The following is a 27797-nucleotide window of genomic DNA, read 5'->3' on the forward strand; positions in this document are numbered from 1 at the left end:
GGGGTGGTCGTTTGCCGCCCTACGAAGTTTGCGCGCTCATATCGTGCGAATTACTTATTCCTCTTTGTTTTAAGTTGGGATGTGATGTGTTTTATGAATATTCTTTGAGAAGGTAAGTTTTTGAAATGTTTTTTAGTATGTTGACGAAATGTTATTTGGTAGCGAATAAAAAATATAAACACATCTAAAAATTTACTTTTAATTGTACAAAGTAGTTTCTTAAAAATTTTTTGTAAATGCTAATTTAATTCAGTTGTCACGTTTTCCTTTTAATTGCAGACTTTCATTGCAATTAAAATTATATTATAATATGATGAAGTATATACGCATATTTTATTTTCGTAAAAGTACATTTTCTACTTCACAAAGAACACATCTAATATACCTATACGATATATTATTATAATCTTACATGTACTGAAAATTTTAATTATTGTGTGTAAATATTATTTTTTGAATGCTGTGTAAGTGTGACTATTGTTTTATATGAATTTCATTGTCAAATATGTTAATTTGTTCAAAATTCTATACTATGGGCCATAGGGTGACAAGTATATTTTACGCCTTTAAGCCCCCATCGTACAGTGATTAACGAGTGCGCGTAAACCGAATAGTCTGGGTTCGATTCCCGGTAAGGACTGACAATAATAAACGTCTCGGTCTGGTAGGATATAAGAAGCTGATTCTACTTATTCGCATAGAAAATCGATCAATCAAACAGGTATATAAAACATCTGCCCCATACCCCACGGGACTTTTCACACATATTATATTTTAATGTGTACATGTTGTGTGATAAATTTTCTTTATGGTACACACACACATACTCACATGAACGTAGGTGTTTCGGTTGTTCTCTATCCATATTCTATCAAAGATGGAACATGGGATACTTGGGCGCATATCACGGTATGAAAGAATTATTATTCTATATCACTCTTCTTTTATTTTTTTTTGGATATTCTAATATGTGGCTTTAAAATTATATTTCGGTGCAAAATCCGCACAATTTTCATACGTATTAAAATAGAAATAAATTCTACTATTAAAATAAAAATAAATTCAATTATAATACAAACTAGCGGTCCGCTTCGCCGGTGGTACATATATATCCTATAGCCTTCCTCAATAAATGGGCCATCTAACAGTAGTTCCTGAGATTAGTGCGTTTAAACAAACAAACAAACAAACTCGTCAGCTTTATAATATTAGTATAGATAGGAATTTACGATTAAGTCCAAATCCTATTTATCTCACAAATATTTCACCTTGCAAAAGAAAAGGCTTTTTGTAGAGCAACCATAAAAATCTCATTACATATACCACTGTTGATCTTCTTAAGCACAGTAAAGTGAAGACTCATGTTTTAGTAGTAAGAAGATTTACTACATAATGAAACTATAGAATATGTATGAGAATAGCAAAATAGGAATTACATTATTTTATACCCTGATTTTAACCTGCCTTTAACTTGACTTTACCCTGACTTTACCCTGACTTTAACCTGACTTCACCCAGACTTTACCAGTAACAAGAATGAAGGGGTAAAACACAGTAATCATTAACTGGGTGGCTAATTTTATCCCAATACATGATAATGACCATACATTTTACGTCATTTCATTAACTTTTAGATGTAGTACCGTTAATAGCATATTACAATTCGTTTTTGAAATGTGCTTTAAAATTAATTGGACTTTAATGTATGTTCTGTTATTATATAGCATTCTATACTTATATGCCTATGCAATTAAAACGAATTAGGCTTACGTTATCCATGATGTACCTGAAATTTCCATCGTCGAGTGCCCATTCTGTCATGGTCATGTGGATGGATGGTCATTTTTTGAATCTACGCAGCATATAGCGTTATGACTGTTGAAGCAGCTTTCAAGAGCTGTAGTATTTAGTCTTTCATAACTAGGGTTACTAACTTGCGCGTAAACATTCGTACTATATCCAATGTAGGGCAGACAAGACATATTCGTAAATTTCATCCTACTCGTGTGGGTTTTCATTTTCATGTGAATGTGTGAATGTGGACCCTAGACTTTTCGAGATAATCTGATGAAAAGAAATCTAAAATTGTTCAAGTGTTCTAGTGCTCTAAATATGTTATTTTTATGAAATTCTCCATGATGTAGGTCATGTCAAGTACTATGTGTGACACATGAAGACGAAAAGTAAAGAAATCTTAATTAAAAACTTGATTTTTCGGTCAGCGCCGGACTTGTGAAGATTTCACTTCTTTTGTAAATGAAATGCCTGCATCTTAAAAGTGACTTAATATTTAATTGCTAAGTTTCATTGGTGGAGTAGTATACGGTTTTATTCTGAAAATGGTATTTCAGCCTATTGAATGGACCTTTGTTTAAATTTTTAGAGGACCGTGCCGAATAAGACATCTATATGTTATACAATATTATATACTATACAAATTATACAATATTTTATGATTTAGAGGCGCTTTCTATAATAGTCATTGACAAGAAGTGATAAAAAATCCGTCTATTAAATACTTTGCGTTCACCTTACATTCCAATAGAAAAAACGTCCATTTTCAAATAAACTCGTAGCCTGTCTTAGAACCATTAGCAGATGAAATATTTTAATCAATATATCGAAAATACCGAACTGCCACAGTCAAATTTATCATATTCTGCTTCGAGCGATAAAGCATCTTCCTACATTTAGTGCTGTCACGTATACCAGACGACCAATATTATCTGTCTCCTACCACAGACCTTACATATAAGACTATGTATTCATCAGCTTAATTAGCGGGATGGTGGCACATGATCCAACATGCCCAGATTTAGATTAAAGCCGTATTTACAATTCAAATTCTGCTCGGGATTCAAAACAGAGCGTACCGTTTGTTCTAGATCAGATCGAGATTACGGAGATTTTAGAATTTATTTTAATTGTCCAACTATGAAAATAGAATCGTGAGTTTAGCCACGTTTTAATGTTAAAGTGAGTTCCTAATTGACAAGGGAACAAACTTTCGAAACTTTTGCGAAGTCTACAATCATTATTAACATTTTTATTAATAATGTTTTAAGTTGAAAGTATTTTGCTGTAATGTCTATATTTCAAAGTCAGTTTCAGTTTTGCAGTATTTGGAACTGATATTAGGCAAAATAATGAATAAACCGTGTTGGTAAGCCTTTAGAAATGCATCAATTTGTAGTTGTCAATTAGTCTCTTCGAAGTAAATCCTTTGAAATGTGTACCCACCTCTACTTTATGTTATTCTCTCTCTAGTTTTGCCGGTTAATTTATATTACTCTGGAAGTAAATCGCACTAACATTATAAATAGGTTTCAAGTCTGGATGTGTATTAATGTATGCATGCTCTATTTTCATATGAATAAAGATTATGGCCTGCAATAACATAGGTAAATTTCATCCGCAATAGAGGCTATTAAAAGAAAAATTCTTTAAGGCACATTTGGGAAAATGTGATTTCTGGTAATTTCTGTTTCTCATCCAATCGTGACAATAGAAATTATAGGTAACTTTCGCTCTACGTTAATCAAAGTGCTAATAGTCACTCATAATACCTTGTTTGGAGGCATAGTGGCGTTATTAACCAAATTTTCGCTCAAAAGGTATTTTATTAGAATAGAAAGGTCTTGGCTATTTGGATATCCTGAGGACATTTTATTATATTTTATCAGGAGAATATAGAAGTTTTCTGAATGCGAGAATCATTCAATTCATCCCGAAGCAGACTCGTCTTCGTCTTGAAAACGAACTATTTTTTGAAGAGCCTAATGAACCGATATTATCAGCTGTTTTGCAAGTTAATCAATCTAGTGTACGAAGCAAATATTCGCAACTAGTTACAATTGATGCCGTACAAATAACGGAACATCCATCAAATTGGTTTAGGGTAATATTTACGATTGAAGTTCACATAGGAATACAATAATAACGACAATGTCATTTGCGTTAGTTGGGCTGCTGGTATGTACTGCTGTATGTGTTCGTCCAGTCGACATTCATAAATCAGTAAAGAAGTATGCGTGTGTGTGTGTTAAAAGCATGGTAGTGTGTAATCTATTTTCATTGATTTAATGTATTTTTCAACCGACGTCCCAAAATGGAAGGTGGTTCTAAATTCTATAGCATTATTTTTTTGTGTTCGTGTTTCCTTCGAATAAAACATTATAATGAAAATGAAGAGATCTTAATGAGGTCTACTTTTTATAAAATAAGCATTTATGTTAGGCTAGAATCCTATTAGATTTAACGATTTTAATATAATATCTACATAGTAATACAGAAAAAGAAACATTTATGTACTAAGTAGGAAAATAATAAATTGTTAGACGATTTCAGTCACAATCTCTTAATTATCATTTCTATAATGTAATTAAATTTTTATCAAATTATTGACAATTATCGAAATTCAGTTTCTTATTAGTCTTTACCAGACCTACATTTTTTCAATATATTTATTAATTGGAGTCATAATTTAGAATTTAGTGGATGATGCTGTTGCAAGGCATGACTTTCTACATTTTTTTAAATAATTTCGTCCAAATCTTTATATGCTATGATTGAATCATGAAATCATGTTGTTTAGGAAATAACTGAGACGATAGACTAAGGTATTAAATTCAAACCAAGGTAGCAACAATCGGTAGTAACGCACAAGGCGTTACAAACAGGGCGTATTGTTAAGCATTAACGTGTCTCTTTGTTCAACTTTCCATGAAAAGAACAATGTTAATTCAAGTTTTATCAAAGTGTTTCTGCGAATAAAATAACTCCAACAACAGTCGTCCATTTCAACGAAACAAGAGATCCAAAAATTATTTCATCCCAGCATTATCCTAGAATTCTTTTTGTACAATTAGCGGCTTACAAATTGCCGAGAAAATTCGCGAAGGAATTTCAAATGAGCTAGATCGTTGTACGTCTTGACTCCAGATTTATTTCGGTTTTTGTATTTCCCGCCCTCGTTTGTCTACTGGAGATACGCTGATTGCTTGTATAATATTAGCTCGGGGTTTAACAGCTTGTAGCATTTGCAATTTCGTTTTATAGAAGCATGTTTTCTAGAAGCTTCTAGTGCTTTATGATTTGCGTCAATTTGAGATCCTAATGTTGCTTTGAAATTGTGCTCTATGGAATCATCATATGCATATCTCGTCGTACGAACGCCATCTAATCTACCCTTTTGTGTTTTATAGAAATAGCGTGTTATATTTCTTTAAAAAAAATCATTATCTTGTCTAATAATACATGGCTACACAATTTTAATAAATTCACTCGAATAACACATGATACATAAAGCTTTGCTTCTAAGAAAATAATTACGCATTTATACCTATTATTTTAATAAGTGTAATCATTGTAATTGCAATACAAATTTAAAATACATGGTAAAGATATACGAAGCAGCTCCATAACAATACAGACCATTTTTAAATTTATGCAGAATCTCCCAAGTCAAATTGGTAAAAGTTTGAAAACGTTCTAGAAAAGATTAAAACTTGTACCGAAACCACAACTCACGTCTGTGACTCGTTTGACTCAAACATCAAACGGACTTTAATAAAAAATCAAATTCCATTCGTATTAAACTAAAATGTAGTCCTGCATACGAATTTAAAATTTCCGTCGTCTTTATGTAGACCGAGGTTTTATTACCTCTTATTTTGTTGTCCTATAATACAGTATTTGCCAATGTGAAGTATTGTTATAACTAGATGGCATTAATGTTAAAGAAGGCATTTTTACATGATTTTAAAGTTAGGTGTGGGGGTCGAGCACGCTTCGGCACGAATTGAGCCTGCTGATACTGGAGACTACACCCCCACAGAAGATCGGCATGAAATAGTAGTATGCTACTATGTTTCGTTCGGTGAGAGAGGGAGCAAGAGGCCCGTATCCTTTCCTCTCCTTTCCCAGTCCATTTCTTTGTTGTAATCTATCTAATCTAATCAATCCCTTCCTTTACTCGCAGTAGCGCATTTTTGGCGGCCTTCCTCTGCAAACGTTCATGGGAGTGGTAGCTGCTCGCCGTTGGGTGAACCACCAGCTCAGTTGTACGCTGTATCACTACAAAGTATAAAACAAAGTCGCTTTCTCTGTCCCTATGTCCCTATTTATACTTAAATCTTTAACACCACGCAACGGATTTTGATGAGGTTTTTTTTTTTAATAGATAGAGTGATTTAAGAGGAAGGTTTATATAGTTTATGTGTATAAGAACATGTATTAAACTACTCCGAATTTAACGCGTGCGAAGCCGTGAGCAAAAGCTAATAAATAACTAAAAAATACAAAATATGTATATATATAATGTGTATAGGATATAATTTTTTATTGTGGGAGTCGAGCACGCTTCGGCACGAATTGGGCCAGCTCGCACCGGGGAAGTACCACACCCCCACAGAAAACCGGCGTGAAATAGTGGCATGCCACTGTGTTTCGTACGCTGAGTGGGGGAGCCGGAGGCCCGTTTCCTTTTCCCCACCCGTCCTAGTCCATTCCTTCTTTCCAGTCGTTAATCCATTCCTTTTCCCTTACCCCAAAAAAGCGGGCAGCGCATTCACAGAGGTACTACCTTTGCGAATGTTTATGGGCGGTGGTGATCGCTTACCATCAGGCGAACCACCAGCTCAGCTGCCCGCTATGACATAAAAAAAGGATCAATTTAAAGTACTTTAAGTTGAATTTACCGGGAAAGATAAACTTGGCCTTTGTTTTTTGTTAAATACGCGAACGCAGCATGTTTTAAACTTTCGGCTTGAGAAGTTTCCAAAAGAACAGTTTGTTTGTAGAGTATTTGGAAGTCAAAACATTGCGTCACTTAACATTGTTATTCACCCATGTCCGTTTGATATAATTGAAACTATTCGATTACAAGGGTCATACAGATGATTTCGAGGTATCGTATACTATTTGACTAGATGAAGTCCGCGGTTTTATTGCGTTTTTTGTTGGAAACCTATATCATGCATCCTATATACATATGTACAATAATATTATGTCCAATTTGTACTAAATTACATACTGATTCGATCAGCTGGTTTTGTTCAACATCCACCCATCCATTTTCATAATATTTAAGTTTATAATACACTGACAGTACGTTTCAGCTTCACATTATTTTGCATTAAGGGGCCACGAAAAAGTAATGCCATCAAAAACATCCTGTAAAAAACCCCAGTCTTGCATCTCTGTCTGTCTACCGTAAAAAGTTGTGGGATAATACCCAGTCGGTTAATCTATTTAGTATCTACAGGACCTTCTCCTTAAGTTATTACATAAGTTATTATCATGCCAATACAAAAAATATTTTACTTTTTAAACAAATAGATCGACTTGACCATCGCTTAAAAACACAATGAATATTACAATTATGTTAGACTAGCTGCGCCCCGCGGTTTCACCCGCGTAAGTCCGTAACCCGTAAGAATATCGGGATAAAAAGTTGCCTATATGTTATTCCAGTTGTCCAGCTGTCTACGTACCAAATTTCATTGCAATTGGTTCAGTAGTTTTTGCGTGAAAGAGCAACAAACGCACACACATTCTTACAAGCTTTCGCATTTATAATATTAGTAGGAAGTAGGATTAGTAGGTTTCTTTAATCTATCGCGCCTTGCCGAGCGTACGATAGCGTGATTAAAACTCTCGTCTCCAAAACAAGCTATAAATGTATTATCTTTTCCAAGCGACTCATCAAAACTCGAGAATGGCTCGACCAATTAATTCTGCTTAATTTTTCAAACCTTTTTGTTCAAGCACAAGGAATGTTCTTTTGGAGAGAAAAAAATTTATGTAAAATTTAACACGGGTGAAACCGAGGTGCTCCGCTAGTATAGTATGTAACAGCTAGAAGTTAGATGTGTATGTCTTATGTATACGATTGTCCACTTCAACACACACACGTATACAACAGCAAGGGTATCATACAGTTTTCGCTATTCTGACATGACAGTGAATTGAAAAAAAAAATGAGCAATTTCTCAGCCTCAAAACCTTATTGAAAGAGGTTCTATGAACAGTTTACCATCAAAGCTTCAACTATATACCAGAGACCAATATATAGATAGGCCTTCAGAAATGCGAAGGGACCGAGGATTCTAGGAATGTGAATCCTTATTCTATGGCAATATATGTGTACAAATACTTGATGTTACGTACTATTGTACTAGTATTATATTATGATCTGTTCTATTAGTGAGTAGGGTAGGCAAATCTTTATGTTTTTATCTTTACAGTGCTAAAATGGATTTTGTAAACAAATTGTAGCACTCTTAACTAAACTATAATTTTGGATATGTCACATAAGATTACGATCTTAGAGTCAATCAGAATCCATAAGGAGTAGGAGTAGTAATATAATACGAAAGATTGAATAAAAAGAAGAATATATATTGTTCTATACAAAGAAATAAAACTTAAAAGTAGTTACTGTTTTACCACAATTTCTGAAAACAAAATATTCAAAAACAATTTGAAACATTTTATACATAAATAACGCCTAAATCTTATTACAAACAAGGAAGCAATTAATAATTTCACAGGAAAATGTAAGACGCAGCATCAACCTTGACAAAATTTTGTCTCAAACCCTATACATAATTAACTCCGCAAAACAAGCTAGCGATAAATTACAAAAAGTTTGAAAACTCCCTAAAAATGGGGAAATGAATTTAAATCTGGCAACCCTGCAACGACTAACATGTTTCAGTAGAACCCGGCTTAATTAATAAAGTTGTACCACACACAGAACGGGATGGTTTGTTGAATCCACATTACGATGTTGTCATAACAAAACTTCAATTTAATCTACTTCAATTAAATAATTAATTCAGATTGTCATTTTAGTGTTTGCGCTGTTGTTTACGTTGGAATTTGAATAATAATGAGAGCAATTTTATTATTGACTCAGTGTTCATTTGTGGAATCAAGTCGATCAAATTAATTGGTTTATTTGAACTATCTATATAAATAACTCTAATTGTATAACATGGAAAATCTGTCTGGTCTGTATGCTATTATTGTTATTATAATAGGCAGTTGGGTTCCATGGACCTAGCGAGGTAGGTATCGGAAGATTTGTGAAATCCACGGTCCTATGATAAGTGGAAATCACTTTTGAAACCATGTACTTAAATTCCAATAATACTATCTTGCACCATTTTAAAATATAGTGAAAAAAAAACGCCAAAGCCATTACAAACATTTTTAGTACATTTTGGTATAATATCTTTATAAATAGTGAAAAATCGCACTGAAGATGAATTTTCAATGTGTTAGTAACTACTCCATGTTCTCTGTGTTCCATAAGTTGAGGATTTATTTCTAGAAGTATATTAAAATGTTTATATTTTATTTTATAAAAATTTTCATTGTTAAATGTGACTTATTATTACGTAGTACGCTGAAGCGGTGACTCTTCATTTCAAAGATAAGTTGGCAACACTACATTTTAAATTGGGATAATTTTATTGAAACAAAAAAAAACCGCAGATTTGACGCAAAGACAACTTTATAACTACGCGATTTTTTACGTTTTTAATATTATTCAAATTCCCGTTTCGAACAAAAAATTAACATCGCAAAAAGTAATTGAAAACATACAAATAAAAAGTAACTTTCCAAACAACAGCGGCCCGCCATTTTCAATTTGCTTTCCCGCCAAAAAACTACCGAAATCCATGCAAAAAATGATTACGGCCGCATCGAAATGCGTGCGGAACAAAACATTAATATCAAAACACAAAGAGCTAGTCGAGATTAATATCGGTTATATGAATTTGTAGCTAGACTATGGCCGAGTCTGAGTGCATGACATGTAACTTTTATATCTAAAATCACTGAAGAGGCGGGCTTTGTCAATTTTTACGTAGCTCGCACTGAAAAATCACTATTATGGGTATGTCAAGCATTTTTTATTTATTTTCATAGAAAAAAATTCTACGTATCACGTAAATATTATATCGCAAACATGTTTTGTTCGATATTTCATATTCTGCTAAATAAAAATGTGATTTGACATTCGACATTCAAGATGAATGTTTTAACAAACTTCTTTAGAAGCTCTTGGTGAAGTTATTTATCTACCTAGACCTATTTATTAAATGCCATCGAGTTGGAAGATACGAGAGCAATCTGAAAATTCTAATTACGTAATTAATTTTGAAATCCGTAGATAAATTTTTAATCTACTGTTTTTTTATGAACAGACGTTTCCACAAGATAGATAATCAGGGAATTTATTTACATATTCGAAAGAATAAAGATAATAGATATACTGAGTACTGTGACTAATATCGCATAAGTGTTCGAAACGTAATGTAGGTATACCTCCATGATTACAATGACATAAACTTTAAAGTTTGTTTGTTTGAATACGCCAAACTGAGGAACAACAACTAAACAACAAAATATGTACCACGAGCGAAACAGGCGCTATCCACCACTAAAAATATAACGAATAAATCTAATTTAAAATGGTTAAAGTCCCTAAAATAATAAATTATGATTTAAATAGGTCGTCCAATATAATTCTAAAGACGCATTAATATAACTTATATTTTAACGCAACAAAGCACCTATACCGATTCTCCAAAAAAAAAAACAACTTAAACACGTTCAAAACGATTTTCGCGCCAACATTAAATGCATGTACGATACTCGCAAAATGGCGGATCACGCACGCATATGCATTCACGCATGGATGCACATTTAATATTTCCAAGTACCTACACCATGTCATTTGTTTAAAAGGCGTTCTCTTATCTTGGATGCGAAGGGATGTATGTTCTAATTAAAATATATAGTGCTGTATTGTTTTCGAATGTGAAGTGAATTGATGTAAGGTATTTTTGTATGGATAATAATAATAGTCGACGAATGAAACGTAAACCAAACATAATTTTCAACAACTGGTATATAACATAACGATTTTAATCTTTACATAATCGCTTAATTCATTTGGATTAATCCTAACTGAAAGTATTAACCCCGCATGCTGTCAAACTACTAGTGAAAAATCTGAAGCCCGGGATTTTTTATTATTATTTTTTAATGCATTTTTGTTTACATTAAGAAACAGAAAATATGCTATACTACATATAAGTAAAAGAATTTAAAAAGTGAACATTGTAGTTTACTCATAATATTTAAATGTGAACAGACTTAAAAAAACGCGTTGCTGATCGAAACAACTAATTAGTCACATATTCTCCTATAGGTAGAGAGGATACGTAAGGATATTATTTAATCGTCTCGATCCACACAAGATTATAAGAGAGACTCATAAAATTATTGTATTGTCACCGATCCTTAATGAGTGTGCAATGTATAAATTATATCTGTCCTTTTAGTAAGGCAAAATCGAGTCGAAATTCGATTATATACATCGAGTCGTTCACATACAAATACAGGCGCAGCTAATAAAAGTATGTTAAAAACAGTGAGACAGAATGTGAAATGAATAAATTTTTTTGCGAAATACCAACACAAGTTTACTAGAACAGTATATTATAATAAGCCTGTTTTTATACTCTCACAGTGTCTAAAGCATCAAAATAAAGGTTAATCCAGTATAGTTTGGCCTATCCTTTATATGACTGCCCTTAGAAATTTGATATTACCTTCCTTATACAGGGGCTTATTCTACGTCAACTATATGACTCTATAAAGAACTACCTGACCAGCTGTTACTTGGAAATTACATGTTTCACGTAAATAAAGTTTTTATCTTGCTGTTTATCTGTAAATAAGGACAGTAGTGTAAATTTAAAGGGCAGTTTTGTGATATCATTTTCTAGCCCTCGGCTTCGCCAGTGTAGTCAAAATAAATTAGCATGGAAATTCGATATTTTACCTTAAAATGCCGATGATACTACTCTCAGGCCTCCCAACTATCCTCAGACATGAAATCTAAATCTATACAAATCATAGGTAACTGATATAGCGATCTATGAACACACAGCCCAAACCAATGGACGAATCGGGCTGAAACTTGATATGCAGATAGATGTTATGACGTAGGCATCCGCTAAGAAAGGAATTTGATCATTTCTACCCCCAAGGAAATAAGATAGGAGATGAGAGTTTGTACCCTGAAAATGTATTAAGGCCGCGCGGGCGAAGCTGCGGGCAATAACTAGTCATATCACAAAATCGCTCAGTTGCTACGGAAAAGACGTGTGTCTGTCTTTTAAGGATGTATAATATGTGTAAGAGATTTTCACATCTTACTGCCCTACAGATTTTCAATCTGTCCCGTCAGTCGCAGTTCCGTAAATCTAAAAAATCCCTTACGAAAACAAGGGGAGGCGTGCCGATACCGCTCACAAGGTGATCGTTATTGATGGATAGACAATTAATCTTACTCAGCTATCCACTTAACTTGTTACGTTCGACTAACTGGTAAGTAAGATTAAGGTTTTCGAATTAATCCTGTTTCAGTCGTGTCGGGTGTTTTAAATTTTGTGTGATTTTACTTAATATTGCCGTAAAGATATACGAAGAATTAGGTATGTGTTATAAGGTATATTTCAGAAAATTTTACGTTAAATGATCATTCAATATCAAGTTATATTTACACAAGAAATTGTGAGAAAAGGGTTATTAAAAGGTTTTTATAATCTCATTCACAAAAGCGAATCTTTTAGTGTTAAATAAGTATTATTTCTAACTTTCATCAACGATATCTCTCTTGGATAGTTTACATTAGGTTAGATAAGATTTTCAAACTACGTATACTATATATATTACTATAATACTATCTATATTTATAAATAGATAAACAGTCGTTTATTGTCTCAATACAATACCATGGAAACACACATACATAAAATACTTTAAACATATGATGATAGTGAATCATCACTAATACATTACGAGTTTGTCGCTAGAAGCAAAAAGCTATATTTCAGCAACTCGAGAGCATAACACAACACTAGTTTTCAGACGTGCCTTATAATTATCAAAACTAAATCAATTCCTAAGCCAACATTGATACAATGAATAAGACAATTAAAAGTTGTAAGGATGTGTTTGTGTTTGATGCTCTTTCAAGTAAAAACTACTAAACCGATTGCAATGAAATTTGGTACGTAGACAGCTGAACAACTGGAAAAACATATAAGCAACTTTTTATCCCGATATTCCTACGGACTTACTCGGGTGAAACCGCGGGACGCAGCTAGTTAAGCCAATATTAATGTGAATAAATCATATAGAGTCTATCCGTCCGGTACACTGAAAAACCACTTAAATTGGCGAATGGATCGGCTTGAATTTTGTTATACACCGAAATAAATCCTTCCAAAAAAACGCACTGTTCCGCAAAAAAATTAAAACTGCGATATACAATGACAATTTGACGAGCAGTATCTATCAGACGATAACAATGCCTGCAAACTCGCGGCAAAAGCTAGTATTTCCATTAAACCCAAGAAATTACTTCGTACACATTATAAATACGTCATAGTATAGTGAGATTTATATTCATAACAGCGTAAGTGTCGTAAAAATGTTCAAGCGTCCATTTTATGATACATACATAAGGCGTAGTTTTACGATGCATATAACATGGTTCATGTAAGATATTTCATATATTAAGATAAAACTAACGCACGTTCTGGATATTACATAATACCCGCAGTTTACTGCAAAATTTTTTGAAACTAGCTTTCTACCTGCATATGGTTTCGACGGCATTGTCTCAAATTCTTAAGGATTAAAATATTTCACCTTGGTAAGAAATCTCTTAACTATATCTAGGCTCAAAATTTATGTAACAAAAACGCTTCGTTGCGTCGTGAAAAACAAACTCTGTACACTCTGTACACACTGTATAAACACACTTTCACATTTATAATATTAGTAAAGATTTCATAAACATTTTGTTATTGAATTATTTTAATAAAATTATTCAATAACAAAATGTTTATGAGAAATAGATATGAAATATGTCGGAAATTTCACAGAAATATCTTATTCTTAAGTAAGCATGTGTTACAGGAAATTTATTTAAAATAAATATTTATAGCATATTTATATTCCCCGGTATATGTCGTAAGAGTATATGTTTTAATAAAAAAATAAACATTTCAATCATTACACCAACTCCCAATTTTTTCATATGTATCAGCCGACCAATTTTAAGTTTTTTAAAAGAAAACATTCCTTTTACGACAAATGTATTCATAAAACTCATATATTTTTGCTGGCATAGCGCTATAATAATTTACGTCATCTACCCTTACGTTTTCTAACATTACCATATGCGTTTTTTGTAAAACAACCAAAAACGACGCAACAGAATCTTTCGGAACTGAGTAAAATTACATTGAATATTCATATAGTCCCTTAATTATAAAACATTTGCATCAAAACATGGCATGGCCGCAGGATTTTTCTGAAATAAATACGCGGGTTTTAGTTCAAAAAGAGCGATGTCAAAGCGACTAACGTTGAGAGCAACTCAAAGTTTCAAGAGACACTCAGAGGTTTAAGCCGGATTTTATGTTTGTTTACTCTGCGGCTTGAATCCAAGGTGCATTTTAATGCTGGGTACATATTGTTTTTGAGGTTAGAAAACAGCGGACATTTTGCGCGCGAAAATAATCTGAGCCATCGAGAATGGACATTTTGTGCGTGACATCAACAAATCAATTTAAGTAGCTTCATTTGGTTAGGTTTTTGAAATTGGGAGGGATCATATTATATTTTCACAACATAAAAAGATACTAAAAAGTCCAATCAATGCACGCTGTACCTAAGTTCTGTAACTCAATATTTCCAGAAATTGGTATAAAATAAGCCAATAATAAGATATTTTCTGAAATGTATTTACAACGTAATATCGTAAATCGTCCAAGAGATATACAGTATAGTTGAAAAGAATTGTTTTCTTACATAACAATGTCAGTATAGTCGAAATTAATTGTTTTTAAACATAGCAGTATACGATATATGTATTAATTTTAATCTCAAAGAAATCATTTCAAATAAAGACCCCTAATCTCCTTAATAATTTGAAGTTTACTTAACATTTACTATAGTTAAATATAAATTAATATTCCTTGTTACAGCGCAGCCAGCATGAGGGGTGTGCCATTCATCGTATGTACGTTCATCTCAATATTGGAAACGGGTGAGTGAAATCTTTCGCATATTTCAAGAGCCATCGAAGATGCAAGCGTTAAATGTTTGCTCGCTGAACTCGAGTATATAGATGCATTTTATTTTCCACTAGACGCTCACGAGGTATGGAATATGCGATACCGTGATTTTATCTTGACTTTACTGAAAGATTTTAAGCATCAGGAGAGAAATTGTTTGTTTTTAAAAACGTAAATAACAGGACTTAGGATTAAAGGTGTGTGGAACAGTTCCGTTTTATTTTCTTCCTATCGTTACGAAATATTGCACAAAGTAATCTGAAAGACGAAAATCTAGTTAGTATTAACTTGTATTTAAAGATAATTAAATCCTAAATAACTATACATTTAAAGGCGATACCGAAAGCAAATTTTACAAACAAACATTAATTCACTTTGCATATTTGTGACATCAATAAGGATGACGTCACCCGTTTAATTACACCGATATTAAATCAGGATCAAATATTGGTCCAACTTGCGATGCTCCATTCGTATGGCTTTATTTGTAAATGAATTCTGTAAATTGATATTTATTTCCATGGATAAATAATATATCTGCTTACGCAATTGGTATTTCTATGTAGATTTGTACTCTAGAATAATTATATTACGAAAAATGACAAGAAACTGAGAATGTCATTCAAGATTCTAAAATGTTTGTCTTGCGCTGGACTCCTAAACTAATCAATCGATTTTAATAAAATTTACACATCATGTGCAGTGTGATCGAACTTAAATGATAGGATAGTTTATTTTATTTCAATTACGATAAATGACTACATAGACGATGCCGGGGCGTGCAGCTAGTTTCCTATAAAACACGAATAGAATAGACCAATCGGTTGAAAACCCACGGAGTTGTGAAGTTACAAGACCGAAAAAATCATACCAATAGAGAGACTCATTAATTTTTGAGGCTGTCGGTAAATATTAATCAAATCTTTTCTTTGCATAGAGAATAATGGCTGTTCATAATATATTAACTCATAATATTTATGGGGATCACTTACATGAGTTCAAAGTGTGTTTAATCCTTAAAGTATATACCCATTGTAGTTAAAAAAGAAAAGAAAAATATAGGCATGATAATATGCTTCGGAAGGTTTACATTCGTTGGGGATACCTTAAAGAAAAGGGCATACGATTATCTCAAAGGCCGGCAACACATTCGCAACTGAACTGAACTGAACAACAACTGTTGAAAACATAATGCAACTAATTTGTTATTAATGCTTATGTATCTTATTAGATACATAAGCATTTTATTTAACGTTTATAAACCTTACTAATATACGGGCAAACACACAGATTTTTTGTTAAATTATTCTTCAAGCAACATAGTACGTGAATGGTGATTTATTTTTTAGTACAGTTTATATAATTTAAGTAAATCGTGTATTCATATTTCTGAAACTAATACGTTCGCATGTGTGCATGCGGCTCTGTGTACCGACAATGCAATCCGAGGCCGTTGATTCGAGACCGTCGAGTTGATTGTATAAATGTGTGCGTGTGCCATTCTTGCTCCCCTAGTCCCTTAAGAGATTTCTTAAGTTCTGTCGTCAGTGGAAAGCTATAGTGTCTCTCATAGGCTCGTAGGATGTATCTTTCTTAACACGTTAATTAAGAAAGAAAGAAACATTTATTAGAGTCCACATAATTACAATGCAAACAAAACCATAAAAATTATTAATATATTTTATTATTACCTTCACCTGTATGGTTTGTATGTATGTATGTTTGTAAAAAACCTCCTTTAGACTCGTTTATGACCCACTTTAATCGGATAAATATTATTCCATACTTTATACACTTATTAAGGACCGATGATAATGTAATAATTTCATGAGTAATTCTTATCAGCCTGGATTCTTAGGTTTATTAGGGTTAAATCAGTGAGTCAATGTTGATAATCGTATCATTAAAGCGTGGTTTTTAGTTTTTTTTTTTTTAACTCTATCTAAATTCATCATTAATTATAATATCAAATAAGAAATATGAATTTCATATTTGTTTAACTAAAACTTACCAATATAAAACTCAACGAACATTAAATTCATCTACGCTTATAAAGAAGTTTCGCACTTACAACAATGATGTATAACCCTTAATTATGAGGCTTATTAAGAAACGTATACACTTACAAATAACATATTTATTTCGCATAATTACACATACATTGTATCGCACAAAGGACCTACCTAAATTAATAATTTAGACTCTACGCTCACGAATTACAGTTCCATTTTGCATATTCAGGCTTTCTTTTATAGCGAAGGAATAAAAACAGGCGCTCAAAGGATTCATTAAAAATATAGTCCATTGCGTAGAGTGCCACTGTTTCGTATTGAATAAAATAATATACGCTAATTGACTTCAAAAAAAACATATGCCAGTTTAGACAATGCTTTTGATTCTTTAGTTTAGATTCTGTATGAATCGATGAAATGAAACGAAGTCAAGTGTGTTAATTAGGACATGAACGATTCCAAGTGTTTGTATTATTTTCAATAATTTCTGTATCTACCTACTTTCATTATTATTAGATGATTAATTAATTAATTATCTTATCTTTAAATTTGGGGTCAACATCGATCACGGATAAACATAAGCCGATTTCATAAGATTGTTATGTATTTATAAAATTCGTAAGGTTTTACCCATAGATATATAAATTTAATAATACACCTTTTGATATAAATAAATATAGATGGAAAAACTAAAAGACCCCGCAATGATGGAATCAACATAGATTTATACACAGATTTCCTATATGACTTGAATCAATACATATCGATACTCCACATACATGTGTTGAATGGAAAGCTCCTTCTCAGAATTCAGCTTTTGATGTAAGGGTATTATAATTTAATTAATGCTCCGTATCTTTGATACATTGGAGCGGAATAATTATACTAATTGAACAGCAATTTCATACGAGCGTATATCGTTGATGCTTAGAATATAAATGTACTAGCTTCCCGCCCGCGGCTTCGCTCGCGGAGTCAAAGGATATGTTTATGAAAATGAGTGCTTTAAAAAGTAACATGTATCTAGCTTATCGCCAGATAAAAAATAAATGGGAAACATCTGTGTTTTTGTATGTTAGTTTGTAATGTTTTCACGTTGAAACTACGGTACCGATTAGAATAATTGCATTATCATTGAATCATATCACACACTATTGAGTCAATATTATGGTTATATAAGTAAAACCCCTATATAACCCCCATATAATTAAACAGTTAACAATAAATATAAAACATACTCGTATGTTGCTCTTTAATAATGTAGCGAAAAGTATTTAAGATGTTTTGAAATCCGTCCAGTAGTTTATTTGTAAGGCTTGCCTCTTGCTCGTCTGTTTTCCCTTTATACGGCTTAACTGGAGATAAACTATAAGATAGTTTGAAAAAACTAAGGAACGCTTTGATGACTGAATCAACTAAATTGTCACTTTATCTCATATACAGTGTACATCAGGAAATTATTTAGGCGATCCTGATCAGTATAATACGCTACACTCATGAAATTATTGTATCGTCACCGATCCTTGTTAAGTGTACAAAAATTTGAATACATAACATCGTTTAAAAGTGTATCAAAATCGAGTCTAAAGAAATTTTAAAATAGTTTGTGTTTTGGTTATTGAGATAAAAAGTTTCATTTAAATATTAGTAAAGGTAATGTAAATATTTACTATTTTGGGATTATTACATACAAAAAATCTATTGTCTTGAGATATATAAAAACGAATCCCTATATCCCTTGATTGCAAATTAACCCCTGGTTAATTCCGTTAATATTTCATTTATTATTCATTACTTTTTGTACTTGGTAAAACAATTTGCACTACCCATTTAATATTCACGCGTTGGACAGTTCGCACGAAGATTGGACGTTGAGTCAACCGGTCATAGATAAATCACATACAAACTTGCAAAACAACATACAGGAGCTTTCTACACTCCATGATATCCAAAACAGTCGCTTTTCAAAGCTCTAAATCTCGCCTTAATGCCCCTCTACGAGCATTTTTCAGCAATATTTCTCTCGTTAATCGAAAATAAAGCCCACGTTATTGATAACGTTGCTACATCAATTCTATCGTTATGGGAAATATTAGAATGCTTCATTTCATACAGCTCCATTAAGGTTTTCCAATTAAGATTGAAAAAAATCGTTTTTTTTTGGGAACGGCTGCTAAAAATGTTAAACCTTGAATAAAGAAAGTAAAGTGAAGTTTTAAATTCACATCGTAATGAGGCTTTACCGATGAAAACTATTTTTTATTCAGCCATCCATACACATAACTGAAAAATAAAACAATCCTACTCCTACTAATATTATAAATGCGAAAGTTTGTAAGGATGTGTGTGTGTTTGTTATTCTTCACGAAAAAACTACTGCACCGATTGCAATGAAATTTAGACAGCTGGACAACTGGCATAACTTATAGGCAACGTTTTATACGGACTTACGCGGGTGAAACCACGGGGCGCAGTTAGTTTACCCATAAATGCAAGTAATGCAGTATATTTTAACCATACTCAAACGTTCATAAACCAACCTTCCATTAGCCGCGAAGTTAGAATGCGATGTCCAACTGCTAACGAGCGAACTTCACAAATTAGAGAAGTTTCCCGCCCTTTTGCACCTTTTAACGGTCGATATTCAACTTTAATAATGTCACATTACAATGCGAATAGAATATTCTGGAGGCGTGGGATGGTTTTGTTAAAACAAATCAGTTCGACCCGAACTTAGTTGGTGAAGATGGCGACAATAACCAGTTATAGTTAGGTTAGTTATCGTTTGTTGTATGACAGCTCATTCATAATGGGGTCTCGCTCTTATCTAAAAATAGATTAAATTATTGATTGTAACTTTAATATTTAATGTCAATAAATTAAATAATGTATTCGTGATAATACCTCTTCGAAAAAACACAAATATTTTTACTCACGAATTATAGGAACATTTCAATATTATAATGAATTAAAATATGTGATTTAATAGGTTTTAGTTTTGCAATTCCACTGACATACAAATGCTAACTGATCCAATATGAAATAATACTAGAACGAATGCAATCTCTTTTTAATGCAACCTCTCTCAAACCGTATTACAGAAGCAAATTTAAAAATGGAACAAGCGAATTCGAATAATCCTCATTAGAACATTCTACATCTACATACATGTTCTACATGCAGCTGACCTAATGTGTTTTTTTCAGATGCTTTTCCCAACAATGCGAGGCGCCCTATTGTTGGAACCACGCACCGGATTGCATTTAAGCCGTAAGTTGCGATTATGATCTTTATTCCAAGTATGTAGAGCACAAAATTCCCTACGAGAAAATGAAACTAAATGCACATCTTTTTGTACAAACGTTTTGATGTAAGTTTCGAAGATAGAAATTCAAGATGTATTTAGAGAGTTTAATGCATCCTGCTGTTCTATTGAAATGGTATTGTCCAGGATGTTTTGTTGTGCATGCAAATCTTTTTCACATTATGTAAATAAGATATGAATATATTTCTAAGATAAACACCATAATTAACAATATTTATAGATACAACCGAGTCATAGTTACATTTACGCTAAAGTGACATTAATAAGTTTCTGAAAAGTCATCCCCTTCTTCCTCAAAAAAAAAGACAAATATGTTTTTAAATGTATCATTATTTATTTCCAAGGTCTTAAAATGTGTTTGTGTAAGTTGAAACTACTGAGCTGATTTTTAAAACTCCTTCACCAATAGAAAGCGACACATATCTGAGTTGTTTGACTATTAATCTTAATAAATTTAAATAATTAACCCAAAAGTGTCTAATTGACTGATCTATAAACGCGCCAAACCACAGAATAATAAATATAAGTACACAAATTACTGGACCAGTCGGGTTGAAATTTGGCATGCAGATAGCCACTATAATGTAGGTATCCGATAAGGAATGGGAGGAGAAAGGGATTTCGATACATTCTATCCTCGAAGGGACAAAATTGAAGAAGAAAGTGTGTGCCGTAAAATTTTATTCTGACCACGCGGGTGAAGCTGCGGACAACAGCCAGTCGTAACGATAATATAAAGCGGAAGTTTGCAAGTATGGATAGATCGATTTTTGTAACACTTCACTTAAAAACTACTGAATGAATTTTAATGAAACCTTACAATAACATAGCTTATACATCAGAATAAGACTCAGGCTACATTTCACACTTTATTTCACGCAAGTAAGCCGCAGATTTCATCCAGTAAAATATATACGAGGTGATAATGCATCAACTATTTTTGACTCATATTTATAAAATATATGCTACAACACCAAATATCTCGGAATAGTATTATCATAAAGTAGATCTTACTATTAGTACTAGTATTTCTAAAACGAATAAAACGATGTCTGGACTATATAAAAGATAACAAATTAAAAAATGTTTATTTGAACCAAAAAAGAAATACACTTTACACATTGAATACAAATTATATAGGTATATTACATTTTTATAGTTAAATGGGCTGAAGTTACTTACAACAATGAACAATAAAATAAATTACAAGATTATATTCAAGCGTGTTTAATGATAGTCTCAACTAAATTGTCTCACTTGCGTATATATAGGATATTCGTAAGGAAATTGTTTAATCCTAGCGATCCTTACCTGGTTTATAAGATAAACTTATGAAAATCTATATTTTCATAAGTTTATACTATTATTGTCACCGATCCTTGATTAGAGTACAAAGTTTGTATTAGATCTATCCGTTTGAATTGTGACGAAATCAAGTCTAAAGGAGTCGGTTATACACAAACAAACTTTTTAATAGCGTGTTAAAAAACGTTTGACAGCTGAGTTTTATTGTGTGATAGCGGGCAACTGAACTGGTGGTTTGTCCTGATGATAAGCGATCACAACCGCCCATGAACACGCGCTGCCCGCCTTTAAGGGGCAAAAGGAAAGGATTGATGATTGGAAAGAAGGAAAGAACTGGGAAGAGAGCAACAGGATATGGCCTCCGGCTCCACCTCTCACCGTACGAAACACAATAGCATGCTATTATTTCACGCCGGTCTTTTGTGGGGGTGTGGTACTTCACCGGTGCGAACTGGTCTAATTCGGTCCGAAGCATGCTCGACTCCCAGCCTAGAACGACGATAGAATGACGCCATAGTCAATATCTTCTATTAACTTGAGGTATATGAACTAGAACTGTTAATATATTTAACGTAGTCGCTTCCGCTGTTGTAGTGACCGCGGCTTTGAGCGGATTTCACAGATTTACTGTGAGAGCAAAGAGTTCCTGGAACCTGCTTTGAGCTATGTATGAGCTGAGAGAAATTGATTCGATTTTTCTTTATCTGTATTCGTTTTATAAGCTTTTTGTATATGTAATGCAAGATAATCCGTTTATAGAGGTTTATAGTGAAGATGATTTTGTTTCTTTTTGCGTATTTCTAGGAATAAACAATATAACAGAAAAAAGGTTATAAAAAATTTTATGACCTCATATTTTAAAAGCAAAAACTTGATATCTACAAATCTCTAGAATGACAAGTAAGGAACGACGAAACCATTGAACGAGAAAACATTTAAATTTGATGAAAATTATGCTTTTATAATATGCATTTAGAAACAGTTATTTAAAAAAGGTAAACGACTGACTTCCATGAATTTGCCATCGTCTTAACAAATCTTTAAATACGACAGTATACTCTTATTTGTTTTCCACAACTGTATGAAAATCGTTTCGGCAGTTTTAAGTTTAATATTAAGTATAATTTTCACCTTAGTTGAATTTTAATGAAACATTTTTTGATTATATTTATAGCAATTACATTAGCTTATTAAAAAAGTTAATGGTACATGTTTGTTTCAGATCACGGATTCAAGCCTCAAATTATAATGAAGGTAAGGACGAATTTTATATATTTCTATTTAAAATTAAGTATATCACCACTGCTTATGTCGATGAGGGATAAACGTCGTGAGGTAACCAGCGTGTCCAGGGTCAAAAAGTACAATGTGGCCTGGACATCGAGCTGGATTATGGCCTAAACCTTCATGGGGGCATGTGTCCTTACCTACTTACGAATAGTAGTTAGGTAAGAGTACTTACTCATTTTCACTGACTCGTTCTTTTTCACAATAAACTTATGATTTAGCATAGAAGTTTTTTTAGTTAAATTGCTATTTCATTATAGTATAGTTTTCTTAAGAACATCAAACACTAGTTATGAATTAAGAATTTAATGCTTGTGAATAATAAAAATCGTGTCTCTGTCCATTGTACGGATTGTAGTTAAATTTGGGTCTATTAAGATAGCACGCCGCAGCTTGACAGACCAGTCTGTAAACAAAGCACGACACAGATAATATAGAGAAACTAAGACCATGCCATCTGGCTCCATAGTTAACACTTCTTATAAATTACTTGATTCATTCATTAGTCTGTGCATAATCATTTAATTTGTTCCAACAACCGACTTTAAAAATCTTAAGAACTCTCAGAAATTAAAGACCTTTTTACGAATTTTAAGGCTAAAGACATAAAACTGAAGTCTCCCCGTGACCTCGCTGAAAAGTGTTCGAAACGTCGGATTAAATAATGAATAAATCGCGATGAAATCGTTTTAAAAGTCTTTATACCTAAACGTATGATACTCGCCTAAAATCAGACAGCAAAATTCTATCTTAAGAAGCAACAAAATAATTCTATACCGAAATGAATTGACTAAGCCCAGCTTTGCCAGTAATTTATAAAGTCCGTAAACAATTATTTATTGCGAAGGTGCAGGATAATACCTAACATACTGCAGTCTAGAATTCACGTGGGATAACATAAATCCAGATTAAACCAGTTCGAGGCAGAACCAAGCGGGGCCAATTAGCACTCAGGAGATTTGCATTTTAGTTCGGCTTAGTGAAAACAGGCATTTTGTTAATTATTATTTATGGCGCCGGGAATACAAAATGGCCGCTCACGTTAAGATGTTAAATTTGCATAAATGAACGATGTTTATTTGATATTTTTTTACTGAGTTTTTGTTATTACAAAGTTCAAGACTGATTGAAGCAAAAGGGTTATTTATTAATAAATTTGTGAAATAATGACTTATTAAATTCATTGTCTCTTTTTTTGTAATTACTTTCTGTGTACATTTTCTTGAAAAAAAGCCTTTAGAAATTAAAAACTTTTTAACGGATATTAGTGTTTTTTTAATACTCCACATATCAACTGTGGAGAAATAGGTGGAGGTAGTTCACAAACAACAATTTTTGTATGACCTTCAAGACAAATAACGTCTCAGTCTCGCCGTGACCACGCTCGCTGTAAAGCGTTCGAAACGTCGGGTTAATAATATAATGAGTAAATCGCGTTTAAAATCCGTTAAAAAGTTTTTAATTTCTAAATGTATAATACTCGCGTAAAATCAAACACAAGAAAAAACTAAAAAAGCATTTGCCAGTAAGATATAATTGTGATTTTATGTATAAGTATACTTTGTTTGTGTAATAATTACAGGTAAGCCTTCAAATAAGTAATGTATATTAGTATAAAATTATTAATTGATAATAAACAGCCACTAACATCATAATATATTGGTATTCCAATCTAAATTTTAATATTGTCATAAAAAAGTGAAGTCCCTTGTCCCCTACATATCATCTGCCCCGATATGGGGCAGATGATATACATCTGTTTGACTGATCGATTTTCTTTATGGACAATTAGGTGATCAGCCTCCTGTGTCTTGTCAGACCAAGACATTTTTTTATTGTCCCCACCGGGAACCGGGAATCCAGGACGAGTTCGATTCCCGGTTCCCTCGATTTTACGCTCACGCGTTTACCACTGTACCAAGGAGGCGGTCAATTGAATAATACACAGTTGTAAAGATATAAATAAAACCATAATAAACTTTTGTTAAAAAAATATTGATAGTCAAAATGAAATTGGTAAACCAATTAATTTAAACAATACTTACTGATTAATGACTATAATTAATCGAAAATTACACAGACCACATTTCATATGCGAAAGTTATTTGTTACTTTCCAGTGACTAGCAATCGGATAAAATATTTTCGAATTTATTAGCTTCTTAATTTAATCTCGGCGATTGGGCGTACGGCGTAAGCTTAGAATTTATTGTTTTGGCTCTCAGCACAGCTTTACGTACTAATAATATTCGATATTATTCTTTGCATTTTCAAATTTTCTTTTAGCCCCTTATAAATCGGAATCTTATTAACGTTTGAACCGATCTGATCCAGGCATTTTAAAGTAATTTATATAGAAGGTAGACGGTCACATAATTGCCATAGTAATGCTTTTCTCGTTTACTCATATATATTATATTAAAGTGAGTACGAAATATTATCAACTATTTATTGTTAAAGAATATAAAAATTAAATGTATTTAAATGTCTCAGCTACAAAGCTTGAAAAGAAGCAAGTCAAAACTAGGCATTTATATTTTAAGTTCTTTGATTTTATATCTTTAATGAAAAATAATTTTTCTTCAAAAAATGTCACCGTTGTTACTATTACGGTAGGTTCTTACACATTCTAAAAGAATCACGTCAATAAATAAAAAACCCCACGGAGTTATCGCGTAACAAAACCGAATAAAATACAGTCGAATTCAAAACCTCATTCGTTTTTTGTATCATCGCTCATAAAAGCAAATTACAATAAACATTTTCCACTGCAATCATACAACAATTCCTTAACAACCGAGCATTGCAAATCCACATAGAGACGTAAGCAAATAGCAACGAAGCCGCGGGCAACAGCTAGTGATGGATTTAGCGAAATGCGGTGAGCCAAACAATAAATTCTAAGCTTATAGCCCCTGTTCGCCAACAGATTTGAACGTAATCCCAATGTTCCTCAAATAGCTGAGTATTCGTAATGTAACCTATTTATCTACATTTGGACTAATGTCCTTAAACTCAGTAACTACTGGTGCGAATTATTATATTTTACACGCTTATATAGCTTCACATGTATGTTTGTATTGTTCCCAATTATATTGCTGCTCCTTTGCATTGGTTGCATGACGTCATTAATCTATAGCCTTAATTAATAAATAATAATTACAGTAAAAAAAATAAGAAACAAGCTTTAACGATAGAATCAATTTTAACTTACTCCTACAGAGTACACCTAAGTATATTGTTTCATTACGATACTTTTCAGGATTATTAAAGTCATGAAATTATTAGATTGTCAGTTATCACCGATCATTGATAAGCCTACAAATTTTTTAATAAAATATGTTCGTTAAATGTGGGTCAAAAGCGAGTCTAAAGGAGTCAATCACACACGCATATAGGTGAAACTAAAAGCTATAAAAGCGTGTTAAAAAATTATTCAATATTCACAAAATAATCCAGTTGCGGTAGATTAGAGAGGCTGTCCCATTCACTTATACTAGAATCGCACGCTATCCGCATAATATAACTAATCAATTTCGAATAAAGGCTTGCATATTAATGTTTGCACAATAAATTGTATGTACTAATACGTATTAGTCTCAGTCGAATTAATGTGGAATAATTGATAACTGTTTGTCGGTTGAGGCAGAACTATTGAACGGATTGTGGTGGATTTTGATTTATATATAGACGAAATATTGGAAGTTATTGTAACCCTACTTTGATTTTTAATGAAGTGTAACTGTTAGTAGTTAATAGTTGCCTGGAAGTAATTGCTTATAAGTAATTCGACTGTTTTTTTTTGTGTTGCCTCTTTATACAGAGTGAACTGATATTTATTATGTTTTTTGTATTCAAAAACTGTACCTTATCATGCAGTCCCAATTTAAATTTGATTCAAGTTGGTGTAATTTTGTTAAAAATAGTGATAGTATTAATTTTTCCACATATTTGTTATGTTAACACATTTTAATAGCAGAATAATTCAGGGAACCCGTGTGAGAGAAGCTAGTCTCAGATAACTTCAAACTAATTGAATAATTTGAAATTCAGCCTGAAATCAGTGAACGAATCTAAAATGTTCAAACTAGTCACAGAGGAAAAACAATATTATATGATTAGATTCTTTAATTTGTAGGTTGGACATTACCTGGAACCTAATTAGCCCAAACTTAATTACTAGAGTACCCATGAATATGGGTCACCTTACGCATATGCATTATTTATAGGATGTTTTAACGAAAAAACCACACAGTACAAGAATTTTTTGAAATTGTGCAGACAGTTACAAGATGGTTTAGGTTATTGTTAAAAATGTGTGCGTGTGTGTGTGTTTTTTTAATTAAATTTCCACCATTTTTATTTGAATTTGCGAGAATTTCAATTAAAAATTACAATCTGGATCGGTTCACAGTCGAAAGTTCTGGTCTAACACAGCCAAAAATAAAACGCAGTCGAGTTAACTATGATTTTTTTTGTTACAGATACATTAGACGCGGATTATGACGGACATTCTGGACAAGATTTTGCAGACGGGTAAGTTATCCGCATACATATAGTCTATTGTACACTTATAAGGCATGGGCCATATACGTTTCACATATAGTTGGAAATTTAATTTGATTCATAGAATAGGCGAGCATGCTCGGCTTGTGTCCTGCCAGGTTTAGACATTTTTTTTGCAAATTTCTACAGA

General features: G+C 32.6%; 1 long non-coding RNA gene across 1 annotated transcript; it reads left to right on the forward strand.

Moving 5' to 3' along the window:
- LOC119836802 lies at positions 1 to 27629 on the forward strand. Its single transcript, XR_005288116.1, has 5 exons — positions 1 to 112; positions 15084 to 15145; positions 20392 to 20455; positions 23038 to 23069; positions 27586 to 27629. It is a non-coding gene; the product is annotated as an uncharacterized LOC119836802 (long non-coding RNA).
- Positions 27630 to 27797: the final 168 nt, after the last annotated feature.

Source organism: Zerene cesonia, chromosome 25 (genome assembly GCF_012273895.1).
Source record: "Zerene cesonia ecotype Mississippi chromosome 25, Zerene_cesonia_1.1, whole genome shotgun sequence".
Taxonomy (NCBI): Eukaryota; Metazoa; Arthropoda; class Insecta; order Lepidoptera; family Pieridae; genus Zerene; species Zerene cesonia.